The following is an 11,909-nucleotide window of genomic DNA, read 5'->3' on the forward strand; positions in this document are numbered from 1 at the left end:
GCACGAGGAGCAAAGTATGAATTGACTAAGTATTTACCTTAAATGGGCTGAAAAAAATCTCGTAGTGACTAAATTATCATCAGTTAGCAAGTGTAAGTTTTCCAGCATCAGTGGAACGGGGAGCTCCAGAGATAGCAGGTTTGGTTTCGGAGAAATGAAGGCACTATGTCTTTGCACAGATAAGGGCTCTTTATTTTTTTAAGAAGATATTTTTATTTATTTGGCCATGCCAGGTCTTTGTTGTGACATGTAGGATTTTTAGTAGCTGCACTTGGGATCTAGTTCTCTGACCAGGGATCGAACCCACACTCAGTGCACTGGGAGCAAGGGGTCTTAGCCACTGGACCTCCAGGGAAGTCCTGACAGGGGATCTTCACACACTTCATACTCATCTTCTCACAGATGTAGCCACTGGAAATGCTGAGCAAAGGTCTGCTCTCCTCCCATGCTCTCAGAATATCCTGACAAAGCAACCCTGGGGGAGGATTCTGCCCAGAGATAGAGAAGGTGGCTGCCAATAAGACACTCCCTTGTTGGTTCAATAATCACTGAACACAAACTCTGTGCTGGGCTGCAGTTTCTCCAATGTGCTGAGGAAACCTCTGCCTGGTAGGGTGGCTCCTTCTCTCCCTAAAGTCCCCACATCCCTGAGCTGCACTGGCCTGGAGACTTGGCTGAGGTTGGCTGCCATGAAGGCGGGGTGATGAGCAGTAGAAAGATGTCAAGTTGGGTGCCAGGCTTCTGGGTCCAGACCTCAGCTGGGTTTGTAACTTTGGGCAAGCAAAGAACCCTTAGGGTTTCTCTCTCTTTCCCTGTAAAAGGAAGATGCTAAAAATGCCTACTTCATTGCAGGGCTTCTCTGTGGATTAAGTGAGATCACTTCTGTAAGCTCCAGTATATATTTGCTCCAAGTCTGCCAAGTTCTGAGCAACCCAGTAAACTGTAGCTGTTTGGGTGGATAGAAAGGACAGAAAAGTTCTTACAGAAGAACAGAGCTGGATGGAATGGAAGCTCTCTGGGGGTGGGTGGGGGGACAGAGGACTGGGATGTGTGGGTTGTGGGCAGGAGGGTCACAGGAAGGGAAAGAAGGTGCACGTTTCCTTTGGCTCTCGACCTGCTGCCTGGCCGTCACTGGGACAAACATTGGTGTTTGCTTGGCTCTTAGCAACGGCTTCTGCAACTATCTTCCCAGGGATGAACTCTTCCTCACCAGGTGCAACCCACTTCCTGCATCCCCCCTCCTCCTCCATCCATCTCCACGCCAGGTTCAACTGGACCCAAGTGCTAAAAGGGCAACATCTGTGCTTCTTTCAGAGCAAAAGACACTAGAATACTTGTGTCCCGGTTATTCTAGAAATGTTCCCATTTCTCTCTATGCCTTTTAAGAAAAGTCATCATTTTTTGCCTTTGGGTTTCACATTGTTACTCCCTCGTTAGTCTGCGTTTGGAGTAGTAAATGAACACAGAAATGCACAGCAGACGAAATAAACCAAACAAATCTCAAAGTTCATGGCTATTGCCTGCTTCCTGCTAAGTCGCTTCATTCGTACCCAACTCTTTGTGACCCTGTGGACTATAGCCCACCAGGCTCCTCTGTTCATGGAATTCTCCAGGCAAGAATACTGGAGTGTGTTACCATTTCCTTCTCCGGGGAATCTGCCCAACCCAGGGATAGAACTTGTGTCTCTTGCGTCTCCTGCACTGACAGGCAGTTTCTTTACAATTAGCACCATCTGGGAAGCGTTCCTCACGGCTCTTGAGGAACTTGAAATCTAGCAGTGTGAGTGGCATCAATAATTCAGTGCAGAACGGGGACAAGGTGCTGAATGGCTTTTCTTGATGTAGGACAGGCGGGGTTTCAGGAGGAGCTTAAGCAGGAAAACATGAATTGGTGTCTGTTCTAAATGAAACAAGAAAATGAGAGGAAAGATACGAAATTAAGATTTTATGACCGAGAAGAAGACTGAAGTTCTTCTGGACTTGCGTGGAAGGATTCAAGGAAACAAAACAAGATAAAATCAGGGGGCAGTGCAGTGGGTTAATTTCAGACAAGGATACCTGATCTTCACAGATGTTCAGAGGCATTGTGTGTTCAGATTAGGGTGAGGGCAGCAGGTGTGCAACCAGCCAGAAAGAGGTGGCCCAGAAGGAGTCTGGACCTAGGGAGTGTGTGCAGCGTTGAGGATGACAAAATTGTGCTGTGGGTAAGACCTGCTTCCATGCTGAGAGATGAGACTATGTCCTGGGGGGTGGGAAGGACATCACAGGGCTGAGTTGTGTGTGTTCTTCATCATTTGAGCCCCTACTGATGCTGTTTTCTTAGACCAGGTGGAAGCCAGGATTCAGTAACGGGCTGCTGCTTCTCCAGGGTTTGGTTATCTTGCCTTCCACCACCTCCGTGTGTCAGGGTCTCTTTTTGAACCGGCTTTCTGTCACCCTCTGTGAGTAATGCCTATGATGCAAGCCTGGCAATAGAACGGTGGCTGGCCAAGGCTCTGACAACCATCAATAGGAGATGTCAGTGACCAGTTAGCTCTTGAGAGGTCCAGGCCCCTCCCTCAAGATTGCAGGCCTTTCAGTTGTAAAAAAACAAAACAAAACAAAACAAACAACCAGGACACTGAAAGAAGGAGTCAGGGAATTGCTCCCCTTGGCAGAAGCACTTCCTCCACTGGCAGGCCTGGGCGTGTGAGACTTGGGAAGGGGCCCACAGGAAAGGCTGAGAGTAAGGGAAAAGCTACATTTCCTTCTTCCCCGTGCCTTCTGGCTCCAAGGGCTCTTCTGTCCTTAAGTAGAAGAGTTGCAGTGCAGAAGTCAGTGCTGACCCCGGTGGGGAAAACTAACAGGGTGTATTCACAGCCATGTAGCTGTGGCTTCAAAATATTGAGTTGGCCAAAAAGTTTGCTCAGGTTTTCCCTCTCTTACAGAAAAATCCAAATGAACTTTTTGGCCTACCCAATACTATGGAATCAAATTTCCCCCAACTCAGTGCTGAAAGTCACAGCCTTTCTTTAGCTCTTCCAAATCTGAGGGCTGGGGCTGCAGCTGGAGAGGGCTCTGACCGTGGGGTCTTCACCAGGTCCTCTGCTGGGTCAGCTTCCCCAAACCTCTTGGTCATTCAAGGGCAGAGGTCAGAGCCAGGGTTGCATCAGGCTTTACCCCAGGCCCGCAGCTCAAGGGTCAGAAACCAACAGTTCTTGACTCAGAGCTGAGGAATCAGGAATGACCCTCCCACATGTGGGACACCTAGGAGTCATTGATTAAGAAGTTTAACCAATTTTATGACCAGTGCTCTCTCTTTTGCCATTTTGGGAGCTTCTTTGTCAAGGCTATTGCCAGTCAGATATGAAAGTGAAAGTGTTAGTTACTCAGTCGTGTCCAACTTTTTGCAACCCCATGGACTGTAGCCTGCCAGGCTCCTCTGTCCATGGAATTCTCCAGGCAAGAATACTGGAGTGGGTTGCCATTTCCTACTCCAGGGAATCTTCCAGACCCAGGGGTCAGACCCAGGTCTCCCGATTGCAGGCAGATTTTTTACCATCTGGGCCACTCAGATGTATAACTGAATTATACATTCAGGTATAACTTTGAGTAAAACTTTTTCAGTGCAACTTAATTTTTTTACTTGCAATTGTTCTCTGAGGAAGTTGTGTTCAGTGGTTCCTGAAGGAACTCAATCCAGTGGTTGCAAAAAAGCAGCAGAGGTCTTAGAAAAAGAGATAAACATAGGAGGTCCCCAAACTCAAGATCTATCCAATAAATGTATAATACACAATTTGTCTTGAATTTCCAGATGTTTTAGATAATAGAGTCTACTTTTTCAGGCTAATAATTGGAACTAATGCTTTAAATTTAAGGCTACTTCATCAGAAAAGGAGTCTGGAAGCTGAAGATAAGTATTGAGCATATTATTTGAAAATGTATCTATGTATTTTTTTCATTTAAATGATACATATTTTCCTTTTTCATTAAAGTATAATTGACACACAGCATTATATATGTTTTAGGTGTACTACATAATGTTTAGTTAACATCTGTTACCATACATAGTTATGGGGTATTTTTTTCTTGTGATGAAACTTTTAAGGTCTCTCTTAACAACTTTTGAACATACAATACAATATTATTAACTATGATCAGAGGCTGTATGTTATGTCCCCATGCCTTACTTATTTCACAACTGGAAGTCTGTACTTTTTGACTGCTTTTTACCCATTTCAACCGGCCCCCACCTCTTGCCTCTGACAACCACTATCTGTTCTCTGTATCTACGAGCTTGTGTGTTTGTCTGTTTGTTTGACAATTAGTGAGACCGGGCAGCATTTGTTTTTCTCTGTCTGACTTATTCTACTTAGCATAATGCCCACGAGGTTCATCCATGTTGTCCAAAATGGCCAGATTTCATTTTTTTTTAATGGCTGAATCATATTCAATTCTGTAAATATACCACATCCCCTTTATCCATTCATCTATGGATGAATACTGAAGTTGCTTCTATATCTTGGTTATTGTAAATAATGGAGCAATGAACATGGGGATACACATAGATTTTTGTGAAAATGTATATTTAAAAAAAATTAGTTTCTGATTTTTTTTTTGAATACCCATAAATTTATTTTTAAGGTTAAAATCTTAAGCATGCAAATTGCATCAAGAAAAAAAAAACCCCTGAAATTCTTCGTCTTTAGCCTTTTCTTTTGAGGAGAGCTTCAGATTTCCCATCCTGACCTCACACTAGGATGATGAAGTGGATGGGGGAAGGGAGAGTCTGAAATTCTTCCTTCACCAAAACTGGCCTGTTTTTGAGAGTTCAAAAATCAGAGTGTCATTTCCTACTATTGTTTGCATTTTCCAGTCTGAAGTTCTGTTTTTTGTTTTATTCTTTACAAAGTAGACTGATAAAATAAGGGCAAGACATCCAAGAGTAGTTTCGTGTTTTCTCAGGCTCACCACCAGGAGAGAAATTGCCAACACTTTGAATATGGCCGGGGCTCCTGTAACTGGCCCCGGGGATCTGACCTGTCTTACCATTACTGAGAGTAGGACTGCACCTTCAAGGGGTAGCCAGAATTCTGACAGGGGAATAAGGAAGGTCTGCTCAGTGTAATCTCTAATATGAGCTTGGAGATGCAGGTGTCTGCCCAGAGTAACACAGGGACCGGTTCTCTAAAGTACAGGAGGCCTTCCACAGACTTGTTTAAAGAATAAAGACCAGGCAGACACCCCAGCATTGATGACAAGTGACTTCTCAAGGAGAACAGAGTCCTAGTAAACACAGACCGGGGCTTCCGTGGTGGCTCAGACAGTAAAGAATCTGCCTGCAATGCAAGAGACCTGGGTTCCATCGCTGGGTTGGGAAGACCCCCTAGAGGCAGGCATGGTAACCTGCTCCAGTATCCTGGCCTGGAGACTACCACGGACAGAGGAGCCTGGCGGGCTACTGTTTGTGGGGTCGCACAGAGTTGGACACAACTGAAGTGACTTAGTGTATACGCATGTACAAACGCAGACCACAAATTCTTTCCCCTCAAATTCTTTTCTTTTTTAAAAAATTACTGCTTATAAACACTATCTTATGTGTGTGCCAAATCGCTTCATTCATGTCTGACTCTTTACGACCCTACGTACTGTACAGCCCACCAGGATCCTCTGCCCATGGGATTCTCCAGGCAAGAATACTGGAGAGAGGTGCCATTTCCTTCTCCAGGGGATCTTCCCGACTCAGGGATCAAACCCATGTCTCTTAGATCTGATGTATTGGCAGGCAGATTCTTTACTTCTAGCACCACCTGGGAAACCCCGTCTTATATATAAACTGGTTTAACTTGGCAACGATAGTAAAAACATGTGTTAGAATAAATTTTAATTCTTTATTAAAGACACTTTTGGGTGCACCTGATGAATTTTTTTGTGAGTAGATTGGTCTCTTTAGACCCAGTGTCATGGACTTTGTTGGACTTTCCTGGTCAGGCTCCTCCCTCCGTGATTTCCCGCTCATTCCCGTCCTGCTCCTGCCCCTTCCCCACCGTCCCCAGCCTCCACACCACGCCATTGAGGTCGTGGGTCTTCACAGAGAAGGTTGATGTCTTATCACTTTAAGTGCACTTTGAAAGGCCCCTTAGGAGATGTCGACCCAGAACAAAGTGGGGGGGGGATGGTAGGGTGGACTTTGTTCCCCCGCAGGCCTGAGGAGGGGGAAGAATGACCAGAGGAAATGAGGTCTTTTGAAACTCCAAGATGGGGGTTTGAGAACAATGCAGCCTCCTGGAAACCTGGAGTGTTTTAAGGGAAGTTACCCTCTGTTACAGGAAGAGTGAGCAAGGCGCTGGGTGTTGTGGGACCTCTGGCCCGGGCTCACAGGGCGGCTGCAAGGGGTCGGCTTCCTGGGAATCAAGAGACCTCGTTTGGTGAGACTCGAACTGCAGGACACACAGAAACCCCACTCTGCGTTGTTCATATAGAATGTAGCGTTAAATTGGACCACAGAGTTGATTATGACTTGGCTTTTAAATTTTAAAAAGCTGAACTAGAAGGTTCTTTCCTTTCCCATCCCTCCCCCCTCTCTCCCTCCCCCGCTTCCTTCCTATCTTTCTTTCTTTAAGAGGAAGAACCAGTAGAACTTTTGGTCCATAGACGGGCTCTGACTTGTCCCCCAGCTCCTGCTCTCTCATTTTCTCAGCACGTGCTCTTGGGCAAGGTACTTCTCTCTCTTTGCTCCAGTGATCTTTCCTGTAAAATGTGGCTGATAAAAACGGCTAACTTGTAAATGTTAAAATGAGGATTGTGATTTCTTTTGACTCTTTGGGAATAAAATACTTCTTTCAGAAATAAATAGCACCATACAATTTTGAATTCTGCCTTTCTGATTCAAGATTACCCTCAAATTTGATTGAAGATATCCATCACTGGGGACTTTCCTGGTGGTCCAGTGGTTAAGACTCTGAGCTTTGAAAGGGGCACAGGTTCAACTCCCAGTCAGAACTTAGATCCCACTTGCTGCGTGGCTTGCCTCTTGCCCCCTCCCCCGAATTCCATCATTTATATGCATTTCTTTAGAAAAGGGAATGAAGAGATTTGAGAATATAAGGTGTCATAACTACCAAAGTGTAGGATATGAATTCTAGTTTCTGTAACATGCTTTTGAATGCCCTTTTATCGTGGACATTCTTTTTTTTAATCTGTCCACTTGTCTGTCCACCCATGCATCCCATCAGACCTCCAGCCGGCCATACAATGAGTATTTCCAAACTCCTGTCACGTGTCTGACATGGAACTAGACTCTGGGCCTCTCCGACAAGGAAGGGGAGAAAGGAAGCCTCCACTGAAATCACAGACAGAATACACAACTTGCATTCAATCGGAGACTGACATTTTCAGTATTTCTTCCCCCATAGCTCAGTTGGTAAAGAATCTGCCTGCAGTGCAGGAGACCTGGGTTTGATTCCTGGGTTGGGAAGATCCCCTGAGAAGGAAATACAACCCACTACAGTATTCTTGCCTGGAAAATCCCATGGACAGAGGAGCCTGGTGGGCTACAGTCCATGGGGTCATGAGTCAGACACAACTTAGTGAAACCACCACCAACATTTATATAAAATATGCCCTATACTGCCATGACACCAAAGTCATGCATTTGAGTAGTAAGGTCACGAAGAGTTGGACACGACTGAGCGACTGAACTGAACTGAACTGAAGCTCCAATGCATTGGCCACCTGATGCAAAGAGCTGACTCACTGGAAAAGAACCTGATGCTGGGAAAGATTGAAGGCAAAAGGAGAAGAGAGCAGCAGAAGATGAGATGATTAGAGAGCATCACTGACTCAACAGACATGAATCCGAGCAAACCAAAGTGAAGGACAGGGAAGCCTGGTGTGCTGTAATCCATGGTATCACAAAGAGTCCGACACAAATGATAGCGACTGAAAAACAACAAAAGCCCTTAATGTTTTAAAATATTTTCTAACTTTTATTTTTATTTTGTGATACTCATAATATAAACCTTACTATTGTCACCATTTTTAAGTATGTAGTTCCATGGCATTAAGTATATTCACATTTTTTTGCAACTGTGATCATCCATCTCCAGAAACTTTTCATCTTTCCCAGGCTGAAAAAGTGAAAGTGAAAGTTGCTCAGTCGTGTCCAACTCTTTGTGACCTCATGGACTATACAGTCCATGGAATTCTCCAGTCCAGAATACTAGAGTGGATAGCCTATCCCTTCTCCAGCAGATCTTTCCGACTCAGGAATCAAACCAGGGTCTCCTGTATTGCGGGTGGAGAAGCTCTGTACCGATTAAACATTAGATCCCATTTCTTCCTCCCCCTAGCCCCTGGTAACAACCATTTTCCTTTCTGTCTATGAAGGTAGTGCTAGTGGTAGAGAACCCTCTTGCCAACACAGGAGATAGAAGAAATGAAGGCTTGATTCCTAGGTCCGGAAGATCCCCTGGAGGAGGGCATGTCAGGCCACTCCAGTATTCTTGCCTGGAGAATCCCATGGACAACGGAGTCTGGTGGGTGGACTACAGCCCATTGGGTTGCAAGGAGTCAGACAGGATTCAAATGACTTAGCCCGCATAGAATAGCATGCCCTATGGATTTGGCTACTCTAGGTATTTCATGGTAGAATTCATAAGTAGAATTCTACAGTCTTTTTCCTTTCACAATTGCCTTATTTCACTTAACATAATGTCTTTAAGGTTTCTTCCTTCCCTGGTGGTCCAATGGTTAAGACTCTTCACTCCCGATGCAGGGAGCCCTGGTTCAATCCCTGCTCAGGGAACTAGATCCCACATGACACAGCTAAGATCCTGAGCGCCACACCAGAAGAACTGGCACAGCTAAAAGTTCCTTCATGTCACAGCCTGTGCCAAAAGGGCAGAATTTTAAACACCTTGGTTCCCGAAAGTGATTGTTTCTCAAATAGACTTGTTCAGGAAACTGGGACAGCCCTCCAGGTTGGGGGGCCCATAGGCAATGACTGACTGATGAAAGGGTTTGAAAGGCAGGATCTTTTGCATCCAGGTTAGGGGGGTGACTCTGCAGTTCTGTCTATGCCCTGGGGCTCCCTCTATCACACCGTGGATCAGGCGGTACTGGACTTCTCCCAAGACAACAGCCTCGCTCAGCGCTTCTCTCTCCCTTCCACGCTTCACTCCCTTGCTTCCTCACCAGTTTTCCTTGTAAGGTGCCCCCTCAACGAATCCTGAGCATCTGAACCTTTGACCAAAACTTTGATCTTCTCCCTCTGTAAGTCCTTTTACCCAGGGAGAAGGCACTCTGTTCATTACCCCATGAACAAAAATAAGAACCCTGGGGAATGAAGCTTCTAATGGCAGACTTTTTAGAACTGAAAGGTGCCATAGAGGGCAAAATGTATTAAAGATCACCTCTTACTTTTTAAATTTTAAATTTTTAAATTGAAGTATAATTAATTGCAGTGTTGTATTAGCTTCAAGTATACAGCAAAGTGATTCTATATATGTATTTTTTTCAGATTCTTTTCCACTACAGGAAAATAATTTATACTCAATATCTTGTAATAAACAAGACATTGAGTATAAATCGTTGTGGTTCACAGCAGGTCCTTGTTGTTTACCTGTTTTGTATAGACTACCCAAATTTCTAATTTAGCCCTCCTCCCCACCCCGGCTATCCCCTTTGGTAGCTATAACTTTGTTTTCTAGGTCTGTGAGTCTCTTTCTGTTTTATAAATGAGTTCGTTTGTATCATTGTTTTAGATTCCACAAATAAATGATTTAATATATTTGTTTTTGTCTAATTTACTTCACTTACTATGATACTCTCTAGGTCCATCTATGTTCCTGCAAATGGCATTATTACTTCTTTCGTGGCCGAGTAATATTCCATTGTAAGGGCTTCCCAAGTGGCTCAATGGTAAAGAATATAGCTGCCAATGCTGGAGACATGGGAGATGTGGGTTTGATCCCTGGGTCAGAAAGATTCCCTGGAGAAGGAAATGGCAACCCACTCCAGTATTCTTGCCTGAGAAATCCCATGGATGGAGGAGCCTAGAGAGCTATAGTTCATGAGGTCGCAAAGAGTCAGACAGTTGGTGACTAAACAACAACAACAACAATATTCCATTGTATGTATATTATTTTATGTTTTGTAATGGAAGCATAATGCATGTACAGGAAAGCACACTGAAATACACACCTTGCTGAATTTTCCCAAGAACACTGCAGAAAGAAGAGGAAGGGTATGATGTGTCACAGACTCTTTTGTAACTCAGCCTAGAAACTGCCATCACTCCCACTGTCAAGTCTGGGCTAAAACTTGGGACACGACCCATCTGTAAGTGAAGGGGAGAGCTGGATATGGGTAAGAATAGGAATTTCTATAACAATGAGCACAAATCTGGCAAAGTCGTTTTGTTCCCCACCGAGTTTTCTTGGGTGTATCAGTTTCTCTTCTCTCCTTCAGTTTTGGTGTCTAGCTCAAACTATTCCAACCCAACACAGAGACGTTGAGAGATTTTGCCTTTATTATATTCTTTCCAATTATGAAATCCAAAGCACTTGATTGATTTGTGTTAAATATCACTAAATGATAGAAAAATCACCTTGACTACAATTTGAGGTTCAATGTGAAACAAAATGGTAGCTAATAAGCATTCTACGATGCATATCTTCTGTAATTTTTAATGGCTTGCAGTGAAATTTTGCATATGGTTAGAGACTTGAAGGACCCATGATTATACCAGAAGACGTGCTCATTTAGAGGCTCACTGATGATACCAGGAAAATGTAAAAATAATTACAGATGCTTTGATATTAATGCACATGGTCATAATGACTGCCATTACTGGATCCAGGGCCACATTCCATAATGAGTCTTCTTGGGGGACTGAGTGTTACATAGAGGCGCCAGAAACACTGTTTCTATTAATGAATTTTAAGCTGTGACAATGGCGATACTGTATTATTCTGTGAGCAGATTCTGCTGAATTCACAGACAGGTGACATTGTGTGGGCCCTAATGTATATGGAGTGCTCTGTTGTAATAAGTCTGCTATTATCTTTAGCACAATAACGCTGAATGTGCCCGGACGCATAAGCAGGCGCTGTTAGTTAAGACTGGACTTAACTCTTTGTGGTCTGGTTTCAGCTGCTTCTCACAGCCCTATTGGTGATTTCCACCCTCAGAAATTCCCATTCTTGTTTTCATTTTACTTTTTGCTGCATTCACTCTCTCCTCTTTCCCTAGTCTCAATCCTTTCTTTCTTTCTCTCTTTTTAAAAGTCATTATGCTGAGTAATATTCTATTGTCAACCTAAAGGGGAGGGTTAGGGTAGGAGATGGGAGGGAGGTTCACGAGGGACGGGACATATCTATAACTATGGCTGATTCATGTTGATGTATGGCAGAAACCAACACAATATTGTAAAGCAAATTATCCTCCAATGAAAAAATAGAGCTTTTATTGAATTTGTTAACAATATTGCTTTTGTTTTATGCTTTGGTTTTTTGGCCCTGAGGCATGTAGTATCTTAGATCCCCCACCAGGATTTGAACCTGCAACCCCTGCATTGGAAAGCAAAGTCTTAATTTTACCCACCAGGGAAGTCCCTTTATGTGTATTTCTATAACAACTGCCTTTCGCATCCAAAGTCTTCTCTGTTTGAAAATAGGTATTTGCCTATTGGGGGAGAGTGTTGAATCCTGTTTGCATCCAGGGAGTCTGTGAGAGATGTCTTCTTGTGCTTTGTCTGCATCTCCCATCCCATGCCCCAGCCTCCAAGGGGCTCCACAGGGCAGGATCATTTCTCCCAAAATAATGCGTCCTCTAAGCCACGGTGATACCCTGGGCAGCAAAGGGACAGTAAACATCACCACTGATTGGAGTGGCACTCAGTTTGCTGGTCCCACAGAGGGGCCTGGGAG

The sequence above is a fragment of the Bos indicus genome, chromosome 14 (genome assembly GCF_029378745.1).
Source record: "Bos indicus isolate NIAB-ARS_2022 breed Sahiwal x Tharparkar chromosome 14, NIAB-ARS_B.indTharparkar_mat_pri_1.0, whole genome shotgun sequence".
Classification (NCBI taxonomy): Eukaryota; Metazoa; Chordata; class Mammalia; order Artiodactyla; family Bovidae; genus Bos; species Bos indicus.